Here is a 14,555-nt window from a genome sequence, read left to right on the forward strand (position 1 = left end):
TCATCACGTTTTCATCATCTGAGGCTTGAGCAATAACATCGTCTAGAATAATCAGATGATTCTGATCAGGAGGAAACAGGTTTTCATCTTCAAAAGAATGAGGCAATCCTTCCACAAAGGTAATATTTTTATTCATCTTCTGCAATTCAGCATACATGGGTTGAAAAGATGTGTAAATCCATACAATATTTTCTGGAACAACATCCATGACATGATTACAGTTTTGTAAAATACTTTTTACAAAGAAAGTTTTCCCGCAGCCGCTGGGTCCAACTATCATACATGAGAAAGGTGCTCTAAATCTAGGATCAAAATCAATCTCCTGTAAATCCATGTGACTTTTTATTTATTTCTTCTTCAACTCTAATAACCGAAAGGCAGAGTTGTCCCCTCAGAAAAAAGACGTCTCAGTCGAAACTTTTTAAGAAATGTCGCGTTTGTCAAACGGAATCTCTTTTTATCCCTCCTGATCGTGTGTTGAGGGATTTCAATGACACCCTCACTTGACCTCTGTAAATAGCCCTCGACCAGCCCTTTGATGCTGTCAAAATTGACCCTCTCGCTGCATTCATGCGTCTGAGTGATGCCTTTAGCACGTATCACTACTTTTTTACGGTTTTTGGTCTGGTATGCATAACTCTTGGGTCCTGTCGATGCAAACTCCGAAATGCTGTCACCATCTAACTCGTCAATAAGATCACCCAGATAATTCCCCAATTCCAGAGGAGTTTCACCACTTTTTGTCACATAAATCAAACTGTCCGTGTCAATATAAATCAATCTGTCCTGTAACTTCTCCATGCTGCTGAGAAGTTTTAAACGTGCATAAGCGGTGGTGAATGCTGCTATAAACACATTATTTGTCTTACTTGGTGGATATATGACACGTTTACTGAAATTCCACTGCACTACACACATTTCAGGGTTGAAAAAATGAAAATAGTTAACCCTGTATTTACTCGAGAACATGAAGCTGAAAAGGTCTTCAGGGTTAGTGATGACTGTGGTCTGAGACAGATCACTTCTTTGCGCAAATTTCCCCCAAAAACTGTTTAAACACAATTTTGCAACCTGCCTTTTGGCAGGATTCACCACGATTTTCTCAGGGTCTAATTGGATGCCCTGATGCAGTTTGTAGTCGCTTATATACTTTGACTTACTCTCCTGATCCACTGCTTCAGACGGATAGCCTGAAGCCTCCTGCTTACCCTTTAAAAAGCAATGAATGTAACCTTTAAAAATTGTATCACTTCTCTTTTCAAAATGCCACACCTCTGTGATTTTAGCAAGAGGATAACTACACTCCAAAGCTTTACAGAGTTCTACACTCGCCCAAACTCCCATCAGAGCTCTGTCCTGATCATTATGCATGCAGGGACCTGACTGGTTATTTATTTCAGCGCATGTGCGGCAGAGAGTGAACACAAGTTTACCTCGGGATGTTCTGTAAGGTAAAACAGGGAACAACAGGTTACGTGGTGGGTAGACCACAGCTTTGATTATACCGAAGTAGCTGCTGGGGTCATCAAAATCTTTGCATATGATGGTGGGGTGTCCGAGGGGAAAAACGCAGTTGGCGTTTACATAAGGGTACAGAGATGTGTAATCCACATAGTGTACAGTTTCATCCCGTTCCACTGTGTACCTCAACCTCATAGGACAGGTGCGTCCACCATACAGAGCATCCCGGGGGGATAGCGGTTCGGGTGCATTAACTTTCTCAAGAAAGCTGGTCACCCCTGGGTCTGATTTTTTCATTTCAGTCCACTCATGCTCCCATATGACTTCGAGACGAAGGCCGTACACAGTTTGGAGCACCTTGCTTCTCTCAACAGTGGCTGCGTAAAACTGTTCAAATGCGACATCTCTCAACGAACACTTGTCATGAGGCATGTAACACTTTTTACAGCCGTGGAAAAAACAGCCGTAAAATTCAAACGCAACTTTGACACCGTTAATCTCTGCATACCCATCCACTGAATATGGCCCGATTTTCTTTTCACCCCTATTTAATGCATGCTCGATAAATATGGCTCTGCTGTCTGCAATCCAGCCGAGCCATTGAATGGACGCGCTGGAGAACGTTTTACTGCTACGTCTGTAGTCCAGAGGTGATGGAATGGCTAAGGTTTGAGGAGGAAGGAAATTGGTTACAAAAACCTTCATGCAGGCTGATGCTATTGTGATACTTTTAAACGGATCCACACTTGTCTCCTTAAAGAACTCGTCTCTGAATTTTAAGCATCCTTGAAAAAGAATTTCAACGTCATTTTTACAATAACGAATAGCTTCTTTCTTAAAGTCAAAGACCTCTTTGCTCGCTTCTCTGTACCAGCTGCTAAACACCTGTTGTTCTTGAAGACTCATGCGTTCTACAGCGTAGCAGGATGGAGGAGGAAAAGGCCCCACATACTGGAGACGTTGTTCAGAGGAAAATAGGTGGGGAAAAAAAAAACCCTTGCTTTGATCGGTAAAGCCTAACGCTTTCTGCATGGTGCTAAGCTTTATGCACATAAATGACAGGCTATCAATGTATTTTAACCTGTAATCAGGGTCGGTTAAACAGAGACGTTTACTCCCTACCATGACGATATGAGGTTTAATCCCTAACTGCAGCATTGCTGTGAGAATCAGGTAACCATCGTACCCCCGCGCATTGTGCGCTATTAAGGTGTAACCTCTGTACTTCGGCCTCCTGAAATGCAGGAGAAATTTTTGGGTGCAATTCAGTCCATAAGCGTACCATTCCTCACCTTTCAACGTTTTAGCACAGACCAGAAAGGGGGTATGCATGCCGCTCTCATTGACGAGGCATTCGAAATCATAAAAAATCAGTTTATCATCAAGCTGATTAATTGCACTGCAAGGCTGAATGTAACATTTATGATCATCGCATGTAACGTCTAGGCTGGGGGGTACATTTTCACCGCAAATACTGCATTTTACATTACACACGTGTGGTTTATTCGGTTTACTGATTGGAATAACGTATATCCGTTTGCATACTTTACACAGTTTTACCAACTCACAGTCACTCATAGGCCTTTCAGCACTATTTCTGATGCGCGGTTCCCTGTGTCTACTGAAACATGAGGAATTACGACAGATTCTTTGACAGCCTGCACAGCTTACAGGATTGCTAATCTCTTGCATACATTTATATGTTCGACACACTGGACAATAACCTTCACAATGGTGTGTGTTTGCATTCTCATAGCTGGTGTAACAGTAATTACAAATATATCTGCACCCCATAAAACCTTTGAGATTTTTTATCCCATAGTAATGACCTTGAAATAACAGCAAAAACACAGGGTTTGAACGATCAGGGAAACTGGTCTCAAATTTACACAGAGCAGTAGAGCCCGTGGTTCTGTGAAACACTACAATTTTTCTCTTCAGAATGGTTTCAAATTTACCAATATCACTAAAAGTAACTGCTGTTTGCTCGTCGAGGCCTGCCTGATGCTGCCATCTCCTCCCCAGTTCTACAGCACGGTGATCCGTGAGCTCAGGATCAGAGACGTGTGCGAGGCTGATTGTAAAACATAACTGATTACCGGTATTGTTTATAATATACAAATGACGCATTTTCTTATTAAACAGTTCACAGTCTAACGTTCCTGCAGCTTTACTCTTAGAACCTCCTGCTGGGTCATTAACAACCTGAAGAACAAATTCCATGTTATTATCTACAGGTATATTTGCATTCGATTGTACTAAATCGTCGAGGAAGTTCTCGAAAGCAGGCAGGATCATATTTCCATCATCTGTAACAGTAAATGTGATGTGACGATTGAGATTTTCACCCACTAATTCCAGCTGCACAACGTCGATACGTCTGGTTAAAGATCTCGCAGCGTCGGCTAATTCAATGATAATACGCATGATGTCTGTATAGAATGCGGCTAAATCTGGAACGTTACTTGGACAGGGCGGCGGTATGGTAAAAGGTCTCCTTATTTCATGGTTATTAAAATGTTCACGTTCAACCACGGCTGGAGGGTTTTGTCCTATTTGATCAGAACTAACTGCTACGTCCGTATTGAAATGACCCCCGTGCTGATCTGCGGCGTGTGACGTAGAAGGATTCTGATTACTGTCAGGTGAATCATTTTCCTCAATGCTGTGTAGAGACGATGCTCTATTTAAATCTTCAAGAGCCTGATTGATTACGTTTAAAACGTCACCGTGCCGATCTGCGGCGTGTGACGTAGAAGGATTCTGATGAGTGTCAGGTGGATCATTTTGCTCAATGCTGAGTGGATACAATGCTCTATTTAAATCTTCAAGAGCCTGATTGATTACGTTTAAAACGTCACCGTGCTGATGTTCATTTATTACATTTTCACTGTTAGCAGGAGATGCATTTAAAACGATGTTATCTGCTACTTCTGCATTAACGGGAATTTAGTTAAGTTCATTAACTAAATTTCTTATTTCATCCAGGGCAAGTCTGATTCGGTTATCCATTTCTATGAACATAAGAAAAAAAAAATGAAATAAAACTAACCTACAGAAAAAAAAAAAAACAAAAAAAAAAAACACAGTGATCAGTTCAGTTTAAAATCACCTTGATGTCACCAAAATGCTTCTTTAACAGAATCCGACATTCTGCCAGAAGCGTTAACGATGAGGCCTTATTACGAAGATCCCGTGAGGCTGTAGAGACTGTCTTCCTGCGCTGTCCGTTTCTGTGGCCAATCTGTCCTACCATCAACGTTACCTCTGTAAGGAGAATGAACAAAAAAATAAATAAATAAATAAAAATATGTATATATATATATATATATATATATATATATATATTGAAATAATCACATTAAAGCTGAAAAAAAAAAAAAAGGAATTCAAATTAATTCAGTATGTATGTATGAATTAAAACGTACCGTTCATTAATCCACTCACTAGCGTTGCTCTGCTTTGTAGCGCAGAGAGTCGCTGTCTTTTGGCCGGGGTTAAATATTCTGTAAAAACAGAAGACAATAAAAGTTATCTTAAGCTGCGCAGCACAGCGTTCATAAATAAAACGAAAAATAGTTTTTAAAACACACAAGTTTTTTTTTTTATCTTACTCCGATTCTTTGCGGTAAAACCTCCAGATTTCACTTCTTGTTGAACTGAAATGGTGCCTCTCTGCTGAAAGCTGTCTTGATCTTTGAAAAGCGACCTTCTGGTGGGCGGATTCAATGTGGCATCTTTGGATGTATCTGTAAACAGGTTTATATGACATTTTATTGAACTATGCTTAAAATACATATATATATATATATATATATATATTGTTTTTATTTAATTTTTATTTTTTTTCTACCCTGCTGCTACTGCTGCTCGACAGCTGTGTCTTCCACAGAGCTTTCAGTCGAATCTGTAAACAGTTTTTATCTGAGGTTTAAAATACATTCACTCTCAAAGAAAAATAGTTAGTTCTTAGGACTTACTTTCTGGTGGTGCCGGCAACTTATCCGGTGTGTCTTCAGGGGAAATGATGATAATTGACGGAGGAGTATTCAAAGAATCAGTTTTAATTTTTGTGTTAGAAGAAAGTTCAGATGTTGTTGGGGTTTTTTCTTGTTTGGAAATAATTCGCCTTCTCAATTTTGACTGTCGATTCCAGCCGCTGAACCCTCCAACTTGATCATTCGGGTTTACCTCTCTCATCAAATCTATAAATTGAAACATTGTCAAGGGTTAACTATAATATATATATGTATATATATTTTTTTTATTGCATTTAACATTTACTTACCATAATCTGATTGTGTCAAGATGAAATCATCAAGGTCATCAGCGGGGGGTTCTATGACAAAGAAACAAATATATATATATATATATATAAACAATATATATAAACAAAATTAGAGAACATTCACATGCATTTAATGATTTCTTAAAGATGAATACTTACTTACTTACTTACGTTTAAAGATGTCATTGTGCTTTTGTGAATTATCAGAATTAGATTCCACAATTTCCGGGTTTCCTGAAATATTTACCGACATTTTTTCTTGTCAGTACTGGTATTTTCAATGTAACAAGTGTTATGGTTCAAAGACATTCAGCATTTGAAGACCCTGACACTGAGGTTAGCCAATGAAACAGAGCCCCCGGACAACATTTACTCACAGTATTTATACCAGAACATGACAGTGTTATCTCAACTGCAAAGACTATGTTTTTAAGACCAAAACCCTTTCTTGAGTTCAAAGGTGATATGGTTATCTAAGGAACAGACCTAACTGCCCTTCCTGACTTCGCCCCTAACAGTTGGATATGGTATAACTGTAACTCCCTGAATAACCTTTTACTCTAAGATGAAAAAGTAAATGTTTTAGAAAAGCTACAGGTAACTAAAATTATCATTCCTTTTTCCTAAAATGGAGTCTCTCATTATTCAAAACAAACACATCATTGCTAGAGTCAATTTATAACTTGGAAACAGTATACTGAAGTTCTTTTTTTTTCTGTTAATCTCATATTCGTCTTACCTCTTTCAGCTGCTTTTCCAGTATGTTGACGCAGAAGCTGAAGGTTTTTCTCGTTCCATCGATGTAGTGAAGCACAATCTTTTAATTTACTTTTTAGGTCTTTTCTATTTTGAACTGATTTAGACTGGCTCATATATTCAACAAATAGGTCCTGCTGTAAAGCAAAATGAACTTACAATTCTGTCAGGTTACACAGTTCATTTATTAGGATTTCATGTGATAGGTCAACATTAAGTTGATTATACCTTTAAAATATAAAAGGATGCATGTCTTTTTTGTTTTTAGATGTATTAACGCCTGAAAAACATACAGATTATTAATAACACCCTTAAACACACCCCTGTGTGTTTTAATTGGCTCATTTAAGGCCTTCCCCGTAACACCCTTAAACACAGCCCTGTGTTTTAATTGACTCATTTAAGGTATCGCCCCTAATGACGACAAGCAATCAGCATCCACGGTTACGCCCCCTTGGACACACCACCTGCTTGACCACGTGACCTCCTGCCCACATGGCACCCACATGGCGCCCACATGGCGCCAACCGGAAGTCCCGCCCTCACCGGAAGTCCCGCCCACCTGTCAAAAAGTTTGATGAAAGGGTGTACTTAAATTCTCTGAGGTCAAAAGGGGGAATTGTTGAGAATTAAAATCATGTAATTTCATGTTATTAGTTTAGTTTGCATGTGAGAACATTAAACTGAGATTTAACATGAGTGAGCCTTGGGGAGAGAGTCAGTAAGCGCAGGGGTCAGGGTGAAACTGGGGTTAGAAGGGTCTCAGCAGTTGCAAGCTGTAAAAGCTGGCTGTAGGGACAATAAAGCAATAAATGTCAACTTTTGGCCATGGTATAGATACCACAAGGAAGCTTGGCTGATTTACAACACCTGATGGAAAAAGGGAAGGCACAGTCAATAAGCTTTGAAGTCCACGGTATAAAGATGTACTGAAAACTTGTAATGACAGAGACATCGGGGTAAAGACAGCCATGCTTTGCTGAAATCTGCGATCTCTCTCCGTAAGGGCCTTATGTAAATTCTCTCTTCTTTATGTAATTTTCCTTCATTGTGTTATTTTGTATAATCATTTTGCATTAGAAATCATTGGATTTATTATCTTCCAAATTAAACTTGCGTTAATCTTAATTTCCTGCTCTTCATCTGTTCTTTCTCACGACATCCGGACTGGGAGAGGTTGAGGCCGCAAGGATATCAGTGATAGCTTTATTTTACCTCAACAGTAGCTACTCCCAACGCGTGTCTGTCCACACTATGCTCAGACACGTCTAGAACGTTTTTGATGCATCTGACATCAAAGTCCACATGCATTGGATGCCTTTTTGACACTCAAATCGTGTTCGGTCTGAATGCACAATTAGTCTGAGGCATATGGTTCACTGGTTATTGCTGCTGGAATGAGCCTCCCCATGGTTTAGTCTAGAGAACCACCATTTGTTCACCATTCCCTTTGATGCACAACCTTACCACCAAATTTTCAGAGAAACCCACTCCATTCTCTCATTTTTACAGGAGGTCTGGAAGAAGGTGGCCTCGCTCTTTAATTTTAGCTCTTACCCACACACTGAGGCCTCCATATGGTTCAACCCCAGACTTTGTATTGTCAAATCTCTGTTTTTTTTCTAGACTGTGGATCCAGAAAGCAATTCTTGTTCTTGGAGGTTTATACAAATGGGTAGTCTTTAAGTCCTTCAGTGACCTTAAAGTACAATTTCATCTGCCCCACAGCCAATTCTGGAAATATTTGCAACTCTGACATTTACTGCTCCAGATCTTTGGATATCCCACCATACCTCCTTCAACTACAGGGGTTGGACAATGAAACTGAAACACCTGGTTTTAGACCACAATAATTTATTAGTATGGTGTAGGGCCTCCTTTTGCGGCCAATACAGCATCAATTCGTCTTGGGAATGACATATACAAGTCCTGCACAGTGGTCAGAGGGATTTTAAGCCATTCTTCTTGCAGGATAGTGGCCAAGTCACTCCGTGATACTGGTGGAGGAAAACGTTTCCTGACTCGCTCCTCCAAAACACGCCAAAGTGGCTCAATAATATTTAGATCTGGTGACTATGCAGGCCATGGGAGATGTTCAACTTCACTTTCATGTTCATCAAACCAATCTTTCACCAGTCTTGCTGTGTGTATTGGTGCATTGTCATCCTGATACACGGCACCGCCTTCAGGATACAATGTTTGAACCATTGATGACCATTGATGCACAGTGGCGCAGTTGGTAGCACTGTTGCCTTGCAGCAAGAAGGCCCTGGGTTCGATTCCCAGCCGGTGGTCTTTCTGCATGGAGTTTGCATGTTCTCCTTGTGCATGTGTGGGTTCTCACCGGGTACTCCAGCTTCCTCCCACAGTGTAAAGACATGCCTATTAGATTAATTGGTAACTCTAAATTGCCCTTAGGTGTATGAATGAGTGTGTACATGGTTGTTTGTGTGTTGCCCTGCGATGGACTGGCGACCTGTCCAGGGTGTACCCTGCCTCTCGCCCATAGACTGCTGGAGATAGGCACCAGCTCCCCCGCGACCCACTATGGAATAAGCGGTAGAAAATGACTGACTGACTGCACACTAACTGAAATATTTCAGGTCTTTTATTGTCTTAATACGGATGATTTTGGCATACAGCTCATGAAAACCCAAAATTCCTATCTCACAAAATTAGCATATCATTAAAAGGGTCTCTAAACGAGCTATGAACCTAATCATCTGAATCAACGAGTTAACTCTAAACACCTGCAAAAGATTCCTGAGGCCTTTAAAACTTCCAGCCTGGTTCATCACTCAAAACCCCAATCATGGGTAAGACTGCCGACCTGACTGCTGTCCAGAAGGCCACTATTGACACCCTCAAGCAAGAGGGTAAGACACAGAAAGAAATTTCTGAACGAATAGGCGGTTCCCAGAGTGCTGTATCAAGGCACCTCAGTGGGAAGTCTGTGGGAAGGAAAAAGTGTGGCAGAAAACGCTGCACAACGAGAAGAGGTGACCGGACCCTGAGGAAGATTGTGGATAAGGGCCGATTCCAGACCTTGGGGGACCTGCGGAAGCAGTGGACTGAGTCTGGAGTAGAAACATCCAGAGCCACCGTGCACAGGCGTGTGCAGGAAATGGGCTACAAGTGCCACATTCCCCAGGTCAAGCCTCTTTTGAACCAGAAACAGCGGCAGAAGCGCCTGACCTGGGCTACAGAGAAGCAGCACTGGACTGTTGCTCAGTGGTCCAAAGTACTTTTTTCGGATGAAAGCAAATTCTGCATGTCATTCAGTAATCAAGGTGCCAGAGTCTGGAGGAAGACTGGGGAGAAGGAAATGCCAAAATGCCACAAGTCCAGTGTCAAGTACCCACAGTCAGTGATGGTCTGGGGTGCCGTGTCAGCTGCTGGTGTTGGTCCACTGTGTTTTATCAAGGGCAGGGTCAATGCAGCTAGCTATCAGGAGATTTTGGAGCACTTCATGCTTCCATCTGCTGAAAAGCTTTATGGAGATGAAGATTTCATTTCACCTGCTCACAGTGCCAAAACCAATGGTAAATGGTTTACTGACCATGGTATCACTGTGCTCAATTGGCCTGCAAACTCTCCTGACCTGAACCCCATAGAGAATCTGTGGGATATTGTGAAGAGAACGTTGAGAGACTCAAGATCCAACACTCTGGATGAGCTAAAGGCCGCTATCGAAGCATCCTGGGCCTCCATAAGACCTCAGCAGTGCCACAGGCTGATTGCCTCCATGCCACGCCGCATTGAAGCAGTCATTTCTGCCAAAGGATTCCCGACCAAGTATTGAGTGCATAACTGTACATGATTATTTGAAGGTTGACGTTATTTGTATTAAAAACACTTTTTTTTTATTGGTCGGATGAAATATGCTAATTTTGTGAGATAGGAATTTTGGGTTTTCATGAGCTGTATGCCAAAATCATCTGTATTAAGACAATAAAAGACCTGAAATATTTCAGTTATTGTGCAATGAATCTAAAATATATGAATGTTACATTTTCATCATGACATTATGGAAAATAATGAACTTTATCACAATATGCTAATATTTTGAGAAGGACCTGTATTGGGCCAAGGGAATGCCATAATATGTGTTGTGGAATTTTCTTATCAAAGTGTGAGAGAAGTTGACTCACAACAAGAGAAAATCCGGACTTTGTCTTTATAAGTTTTATTCAAAGGCATTAAGCGTTTGAAGACCCTGTCACTGAGGTTAGTCAGTAAAGCAGAGCCCCGATCAACATTTACACACAGTATTTATACCAAACATGACAGTGTTATCTCAACTTCAAAGAGTCTGTGTTTTATGGCGATAGACCCTCCTCGGATCAGAGGTAACAAAGTTATCTATGAACAGACCCATCTGCTCTTCCTGAGGCATCACCCTAAAGCATGGGTTTTAACCATCAAACTTCTGATAATGGCTTTTACAGCTTCCTCCTCTAACACAGATGTTCTGAGGAGTGAAGTAACCTAAAGGTCATACACTTTGGGACACTTAATAAAAGAATTTCCATTACATATGGCAGCCCAAACCATCGCTAATCCACCCCCATGCTTCACTCTGGGCATGCAACAGTCTGGGTGGTACGCTTCTTTGGGGCTTCTCCACACCGTAACTCTCCCGGATGTGGGGAAAACAGTAAAGGTGGACTCATCAGAGAATGATACATGTTTCACATTGTCCACAGCCCAAGATTTGCGCTCCTTGTACCATTTAAACCGACGTTTGGCATTGGCATGAGTGACCAAAGGTTTGGCTATAGCAGCCCGGCCGTGTATATTGACCCTGTGGAGCTCCCGACAGACAGTTCTGGTGGAAACACGAGAGATGAGGTGCACATTTAATTCTGCCGTTATTTGGGCAGCCGTGGTTTTATGTTTTTTGGATACAATCCGGGTTAGCACCCGAACATCCCTTTCAGACAGCTTCCTCTTGCGTCCACCGTTAATCCTGTTGGATGTGGTTCATCCTTCTTGGTGGTATGCTGACATTACCCTGGATACCGTGGCTCTTGATACATCACAAAGACTTGCTGTCTTGGTCAGAGATGCGCGAGCAAGACGTGCACCAACAATTTGTCCTCATTTGAACTCTGGTATGTCACCCATAATGTTGTGTGCATTTCAATATTTTGAGCAAAACTGCGCTCTTATCCTGCTAATTGAACCTTCACACTCTGCTCTTACTGGTGCAATGTGCAATCAATGAAGACTAGCTACCAGGCTGGTCCAATTTAGCCATGAAACCTCCCACACTAAAATGACAGGTGTTTCAGTTTCATTGTCCAACCCCTGTATAAACTATCTCAACTACATCAAGAAAGTCTTTGGGGAAGGCCATGAGGTTTCCGAATATTATTCACTGCTGTTAAAGGGCATGGATAAGGGGTTCCCCATTGTACGAACAGCCTGGAAAACTGACCTTGACATAGTTTTCACTGATCAGTAATGGAACATGGCACTTCAGAATATCAAAAAACAAATGTCTAGGGTACATAGAACAGAATCAAATAAATTCAAATTACAAAACAGAGTTTATCAGTCACCACATAGGTTATACAGGGCAAGGCTCATTGTGTCTCCCGAATGCTGGAGATGCCAGACTGAGGCGGGCACATTGTAGTAGTGTATCTGTATATTAACTGCAAAAAAACACAACTATATACGTATGTAAGTCAGAAAGCTTTCTGTATTCTCAATCTTTTTACTTTTGTTTACTTGCTTTATTTAACCAACACTGATTGTTTTTTTTGTGTGTGTATTTTTTATGTCTTTTCAACCTCCATCAGACGCTTTAGTGATTTGAATTTGTTGCTTTAAATGGGCTTCGTTGCAATTTAGTTCAATCGAATCTTAAACTAAAGCTGCATGATAGTGGCTCTCAAGGACTGGACTTTGGCACCCCTAGTTTAGATCAAAGAATATTTGTGTTACAAGTCCAGACTGTCGAGGTAGGAAAACTTTACTGGCTGTCAGTTAACTCTTACATTACTCCTCACCTCTCATCGATTCTTTTTATTTGGCACCCCAAAGGACAATCAGAGATCAGTTGTACGTTTCCACAAGTTTATTAAAACCAATCTGAATTCAGAGAGGAGACACCACACTTACACGAGTACCTGGAAACGTCTGTGTGTTGTCTCCTTGGGGGGTGCGTTACATTACATGTTATACCCCACGCTGCTATGCAGTACACATACACAATCATTCTGTCTGTGGATGTCTCCCCAGCAACAGTATCAAAGAAACAGAGATACATTTCATCATTTAATTAAAGAATTGTTTCCCACACGTCTTCAGGAATCTTCAGGGAGAGGAGTACCATGCCTCCCTAATACACTGCCGGCTTCTCACAATATAGACAGAAAACACCTGCAAGCTTTAACCTTGAATAATAAACACTCATTGTGTGACCACATTAGAAGCTACTGTTTAAGGATTTTTCTAACTCTCAAAAGCATAACTAAAAACTCCTAATAATAATCAATCTATAAGCAGCAAATCCCAAATACATCTTAGCTTTAGCTACTAATGATAAGGCATTTATATTTCCACAAGACCTAACCTGCATTGAGAATCTGTGACAGGACTTGAAAACTGATGTTTACAAACACTCTTATCCCAGTTTGATTGAGCTTCAGCTATTTTGCAAAGGAGAGTGCAGAAATTGTCCGTCTTTAAACATACAAACTGTTAGACATGTGCCATGAAATGTGGCTTGACTGAAGTTTTGACTCCAATGCCCCCACAGATGTTTGTTAGCTAAAAAGTGGAGTGAAAGTAGAAACTTTCATTCATTGAACAGTCATATAAACAATAATGATGTAAACAACTTAAATTATAGCCCATTTTAATAATGCATATTTAAAAAAGAAGAAAAAGCTGAGTAATTTTTTTGTATTTATTCACTCACAACACAGACACACACACCCTTTGCCGCATTTGCTTTGCGCTCTGTATCTGATGTTTACGGAAATGTGTTGTTTTATTTTTTTCACTGTCTCTGCAGCGGTTGTTACGGTAACTGATGACGTCTCCATACATACAGTTACGCCCATTCAAGGAAAAAGAGAGGGAGACAGAGGCGGAGAGAGTGAGTATTTAGGGTGTTTGGCTCCTGGAGAATGAATATCATTCCTTCTACTTTTTGTGCAGCAGAGGGAGAACATAAAGCAAAATAATTAACCAACCCTGGGCTCATTTTGGTCGGTTTTGACACTGGTTTCTAGCTTTAGAACCAACTGTCAGTTCTTAACTTGGACGAATTAGGGTGAGTGATGCAATTAAACACTTCATAAGAACAAACTGTGAATGCCGCGCCGCTAGCTGAGTAACATTGTGTCAGAAGCTAGCTGCTAAGTTTCAGTCTGAGTTCTGTTGAGTCAACATATGGATTCAGTGGTCGGGTACAGAACTTTTTAGCTGTAAAGGGTTGCTTTCGTTCTTCAGTTACTATGAATGACTTTTATGTTGACAAAAAAGTGCGGGATTGGGTTTTCCTGACACGGGATGGCGGTCATTTCCTTTAAAGATGGGGGTGGGGGCAGAATACCAAGAAAAGGGGGCAGCAGGCTCGATCAACGTGGTATTTGTGTGAGAAAATACTGCTGCTGTGGATTACAGGGGGAAAATACTGTCCCGCTTTGAAATAAACGGCTGAAAGATGCTGTCGCTATTTTAAAAACAAACAAACAAAAAACGTTAATATGCCTCAGCTACATTTAACTTAAGAGTAGTTTAAAGGAGATTCTTCTTTTTCTGAGGCATACTTCAGGCCTGCTGCTGGTAAAACAAGTTTTTAAAAAAAGGCCAAGATGAGGATCTGAATCCATCTGTGCCTAGGACAGAAATATCAGATGGTTTGGAGCAGTGACTATGACTACACCATTTGAACACAGAAATGGGGGTTATAAGCTTAAAGAGTTCTGCCATCCTCCTCAGATCTGCACACAGATCAGTAGACGGGTTCACATACATGTGATTTACAATCTCTGAGAGTTTATGTTGTTGAGCGCATTCATCTGTATAATTG

The 14,555-nt window shown here is 40.8% G+C and overlaps 1 protein-coding gene across 3 annotated transcripts in view; it reads left to right on the forward strand.

Annotated features, from left to right (window-relative positions):
- The first annotated feature begins 13,480 nt into the window (after positions 1–13,480).
- The window catches only part of LOC124864032 (calcium-regulated heat-stable protein 1-like), a 28,455-nt gene continuing 27,380 nt past the window's right edge, over positions 13,481–14,555 (forward strand). For 2 of the 3 annotated variants that reach the window (XM_047358636.1, XM_047358638.1), the window contains exon 1: positions 13,623–13,793. The gene's annotated coding sequence lies outside the window, so the exon portion shown is untranslated. The other variant, XM_047358637.1, reaches the window with a different exon arrangement.

The sequence above is a fragment of the Girardinichthys multiradiatus genome, chromosome Y, assembly GCF_021462225.1.
Source record: "Girardinichthys multiradiatus isolate DD_20200921_A chromosome Y, DD_fGirMul_XY1, whole genome shotgun sequence".
Classification (NCBI taxonomy): domain Eukaryota; kingdom Metazoa; phylum Chordata; class Actinopteri; order Cyprinodontiformes; family Goodeidae; genus Girardinichthys; species Girardinichthys multiradiatus.